The sequence below is a fragment of the Xenopus laevis genome, chromosome 1L (assembly GCF_017654675.1).
Source record: "Xenopus laevis strain J_2021 chromosome 1L, Xenopus_laevis_v10.1, whole genome shotgun sequence".
Taxonomy (NCBI): Eukaryota; Metazoa; Chordata; class Amphibia; order Anura; family Pipidae; genus Xenopus; species Xenopus laevis.
Genome location: NC_054371.1, coordinates 232,988,935 through 232,994,490, shown reverse-complemented (window position 1 = coordinate 232,994,490; position 5,556 = coordinate 232,988,935).

Genomic DNA, 5,556 nt, shown 5'->3' with positions numbered 1-5,556 from the left:
TATTCTTAAAGTGAAAGGTCATTACATATTAATAATTGCCCAAAACTCTCTGAGCAAATCACTGTCCAAATTAACCCACGTGTGGTGCCCAACTGAATCCTATGGGGGTAGGCACACAATCTTCTATCTGTATTAATGTCCCCTTTAGTAGACAGTATATTCTTCTTTATGCATACGGCCCTACCTGTCAGTGCAGGACGACTGGGGGTTAAGTTCTCCTCTCTGGAGGCAGGACAAACAATTAATGAATTCTTAAGCTCCTCCTCTTCCTGTGTCTCCTTCCACCCTCAGTTTTTTGTTTGTCCTGCTCGGAGGTGGACACCTTCATCATCCTCTTCGCATTTTTATTTTATTTTCATGTTTTATTTAGTATATTCAGTGTGCTCATATCTGATTCGAGCCCCCTTCTATGGTTGTGTGCTTTTCAGTATATTTGAGCCCTGCTACACAAGTCTTCTCAAGGTAACTTTTACTATTCATGCATGTTAGAGCCCTTCTGAGATTGTGTGCTCCGCTTTCTTTAGCGTTACTGACCAGTGTGAGCCCCATCACCTCTTTGTGGATAGGTGTGCTCCACTACATTGGTACCATACATATAGAGCCCTTCTAGGATTGTGTGCTCCGCTTATTAGCGTTTATGGGCCAGTGTGAGCCCCATTACCTCTCTCATGGGATAGGTGTGCTCCACTGCATACGTGCCAGTAATTTCCCTTGTGGAATTCATCAGGATGGCCAGTGGTTATTCCCCTAGCATCCTTGAGGTTATGGAGCAAGAGCCAGCGCCGCATTACAGCTGAGTGGAGGAGCGCTGTACATGCGTCCTACCAGTATGTCACTTCCGCCCACACTGAACTCTTTCAGAAGCGCGCCAAATTACCGCGCATTCTGATGACGTCATCGGGGAGCGCAAATAGGCGAGACACGCGACTCTAGTCCTCTGTCTGCACGCTTGCCATTTAGAGAGCTGCAGATAAGTACTACTCTCTGCTTCATCTATATTACAATCCGGTGCCCCTTTATCATTGAGAACATAGTCTCTGACATTATGGCTAATTCCAAAGAACTGTTTGACCTCATTGAGAATTTCTCTGAGGGCCCCAAGAGACCCATTAAGGCTACCCGAAAGAGAGGTAAAAGGAAAGAAGCCATTCCTGCTTCACCCTCCCCTCCTATCCTGCACAAAATGACCAAATCACCTAAATCTCAAGAATCTGATATTGATTTACAACAGCCTGTGCCTATATCAACCATTGCTATGGTTCATGCCAGTCAGGAGCCTCCTTCCCCTCCTCATTTTTCACCTGGCCCATCCAGCCCAGCTCATACGTCTCAATCTATACCACAAGATTTTTCTCCATCTTCAAATGCTACAAATCAGCAATTCACTCAATTTTTTGGTTGGTTACAATCACACATACATTCATCTGTACAACAGGCAGTTAACAGTCAAGTACAGATACCCACTCGGACTAAGTCCAAGTCTAAAGTACCAGTGCCTATCCCATCCGACTCTTCAGATCCAGAGTCTTATGAGGTCTCAGATTCTGAAATTACTGACAGCAACTCTTCTGATTCAGATTCTTCTGCATCAAATGAGGCTGTTTCTACTAAACAACCTGATGATATAAAACTACTCCTCAAGTATCTTTGCGATACTTTAGAGATCAAAGAGACTCCTTTACCCGTTTCCAAAGTGGACAAAGTCCTGGGTAACACACATAAAAAGACCAGAGTTTTTCCCACTAGCAAATCTGTCACCCAAATCATTTCTAATGAATGGTCAGAACCAGACAAGCGGAACACTGTCCCACAAAAATTTCTCTGTAAATATCCACTTTCGGATGAACACAAACACTTTGGGGACAAATCTCCAAAAGTTGATTCGGCCATAGTACGTCTATCCAGGAATACTACGCTGCCATCTGAGGATGCTGGCTCATTCCGGGACCCCATGGATAAAAAGATTGAGTCTGCATTACGGAGGGATTTTATTCATTCTGCTGCAGTATTACGACCAGCATCTGCTTCTCAGCGTAGCACGCACGGCAAAATTTTGGTGCCAGGAACTAAAGAAGTCTACACTTGCTAAGCAATCAGACGCTTCGGCGGCTTTAGATAAGCTTTCCCTTGCTCTCTCCTTCCTCAGTGATGCCTCACTTGAAATAACTAAATTGGCCTCCAGAGCTTCTGCTGCAGCTATTACTGCTAGACGTGCACTTTGGTTACGACAATGGTCTGGGGATTCCGCTTCCAAACACAGATTAGTGTCCTTGAAATTTGAAGGGACTCAGTTGTTCGGTCCAGAACTCAAACAGATTATCGCAGAAGTGACAGGTGGTAAAGGAGCATTCCTTCCTCAAGGTAAAAGACCACACAAGACAGTTCACAAACGTAACTACCATCATAGATCCTGGGGCTCTTACTCCAGACAATCCAACAGAGGTAGACCAAGTTCCAATACCACCAACAAGAAGTTCAAACCATGGCAATCACAACAGAAGAATACCAGGAAAGGGGGACCGCCAAAAACTCAGGACTCCTGACTCAGACAGAGTCGAGTCTTTCAAGGTGGGTGGCAGACTGCAACAGTTCGCAAACATTTGGCAAACCTCCATTTAGGACCCATGTGTTCTCAATATTGTTTCTTTAGGCCTCAAAATTTACTTCACCAAATTCCCACCAGCTTCCCGGTTCGTACCTTCAAAGCAACCTTCAGATCCTGTCAAGGCGGACGCAACCATCTCAATTCTTCGAGTGATAGCTTTGGTGCCTCCTATGGAGCACTTCCAAGGTTTCTATTCAAACCTCTTTTTGGTAAAAAGAAGGATGGTGGTTTCAACAAGTCGGTCAAGTACCAAAGATTCAAAATGGAGACAGTTCGCTCCATAACAGCATCCATTCCAACAGGTGCATTCATGACAAAAGTCGACCTAAAGGATGCGTACTTGCACATCTCCATTCATCCAGATCACCACAAATATCTAAGATTCTTCCTAAACCATCAACACTTCCAGTTCCAAGCAATGCCCTTCGGCTTAACTTCGGCACCACGAGTATTCACAAAGGTGCTGGGAGCACTGGTGGCTGTGATTCGTTCATTGGGAATCCACATCTACCCGTATCTGGACGACATCCTCATTTTTGCAGAATCAAGCCAAAAGGCTCATCTAGCTACGCAACTATGCATTCAGCATCTAACTCAGCATGGCTGGATTATAAATTATCAAAAAAGCATCCTCACGCCAACCCAAATTCTCCCATTTTTAGGTTTGGTGGTCAACTCCACGCTTCAAAGCCTTTTCCTGCCAGCAGAAAAGATCACACATGTCCAGTCAGTAATATGGTCTCTACAGACAAGACCAGCAACGGCCTTTACCATACTTCAGCTTCTAGGTCTCATGGCATTGACTATAGTCGCAGTTCCATTCGCAAAGTTCCACATGAGACCGTTACAAAGAGAATTTCTTCGTCAGTGGAACAAAGATCCCCAGGATCTCTCTCAGACAATGTCATTATCCAGGACGGTGTTTTCCAGTCTCCACTGGTGGGCCGACGAAGTCAATCTTTCCAAAGGCAAGCCGTGGCATCTGCCAGCTCCAGTGGTAATTTCCACGGATGCCAGCCTCAAGGGCTGGGGAGCGGCATGGCAACACCGTTCATGTCAAGGCCTGTGGAATCAGCAAGAGCAGAAACTCCACATAAATATTCTGGAAATCAGAGCGATCTTCAATGCCCTCATCCACTGGTCGCCGCTGCTACGAACCACACACGTTCGAATACAATCAGACAACAGTACGGCGGTAGCGTACCTCAGCAAGCAAGGGGGTACAAGGAGTGCAGCAGCGATGTCAGAAATTTCCAGGATCATCAATTGGTCCGAGACACAATCAACTACTGTAACAGCCATTTACATTCCAGGACTCCAAAACTGGCAAGCGGACTATCTCAGCCGCAACAAATTAGATCCTGGCGAGTGGCAACTCAAGAAGTCGGTGTTCCAACTGATCATCAACAAGTGGGGAACTCCCTGCGTGGATGTCATGGCATCCCACCACAATTGCCAAGTACCAAGATTCTTCTCCAGGATCAGGGACCCGATGGCAGAGGCTGTAGACGGGTTAGCTACTCCTTGGATCTTCCAGATGGGTCTGCCTTTCCACCACTGCCGATGTTACAACGAACACTCATGAAGATTCGTCAAGAAGGCCTCCCTATCATACTGGTGGCACCACATTGGCCAACTCGCTGTTGATTTGCGGAAGTGATAGCGATGCTAACAGATCAGCCTTTTTGGTTACCTGTCACTCCGGACCTACTGACGCAGGGTCCAGCCTGGTATCCAGATGTTCACAAACTGAGTTTAACCGCTTTTCTCTTGAATCCAGTATCTGGAAACAGAAGGGATTTCCACAGTCAGTAATTGATACGTTACTTTCGGCTAGGAGACCTACGACTGCCAAAGCTTATCACAGGATCTGGCGTATCTTCATCTCTTGGTGTGAAACTAAAAATTTAGTTTGGAAGAATTGTAAATCTCCTCAGATTCTACAATTTCTACAAGACGTATTCAATAAGCAGTTAAGCATAACATCTCTCAAAGTTCAAACATCGGCACTAGCGGCATTGTTTCAAGATCAATGGGCATTACTTCCAGAAGTTAAATTGTTTTTTCAGGGTTTATACCGTATCAAGCCACCAACGAAAAACCCTATTCCTCCTTGGGATTTGAATGTAGTTTTGGAGGCGCTTCAATCAGCTCCTTTTGAACCCATTGATTCAGTGGAAGTTAAATTTTTAACTCTCAAGACAGTTTTTCTTCTGGCTATAGCCTCCGCATGGAGAGTATCCGAATTAGCTTCTTTATGATGCAAATCTCCATGGCTCAAGTTTCATCCAGACAAAGCAGTACTTCGCACTAACCCTGCCTTCCTTCCTAAGATGGTCTCAGCCTTTCATGTAAACGAGGAAATCATCATCCCAACATTACAAGTTCAGGAATCTGATCAGTCAGCTGCAATTATACGTTCTTTGAACCCAGTCCGAGCCTTAAAAACTTATGTACAGAGATCTCAACCTCTTCGACAGACAGATGCTCTATTCATACTGTTCGGAGGTCCTAAAGTTGGTTCCCCTGCTTCAAAACGAACCATAGCTAGATGGATAGTGGAATCCATTTCTCTAGCATATACACAGGCAGGAATGCCCCCTCCAGTTCAGTTAAGGGCACATTCCACTAGAAAGGTCAGTACTTCATGGGCTTTCTTTAATGATGTTTTGTTGGAAACTATTTGCCAGGCAGCCACCTGGTCCTCACCACACACATTTTCTAAGTTCTATAAGTTTGATTTGTTTAATGGCAGCCAATCAGAGTTGGGCAGGAAGGTGCTACAAGCAGCAGTAGCACGTAGATAGCTTCCTATAGTTCAAAATTGCAGTGTTTTTGTTACACGTTTTCAAGTTTTTTCTGCCCTACCCTTTTTTTAGGATGGCTTTGGGACATCCCCAGACGTCCTGCTCTGACAGGTAGGGCCGTATGCATAAAAGGAGATTTACTTA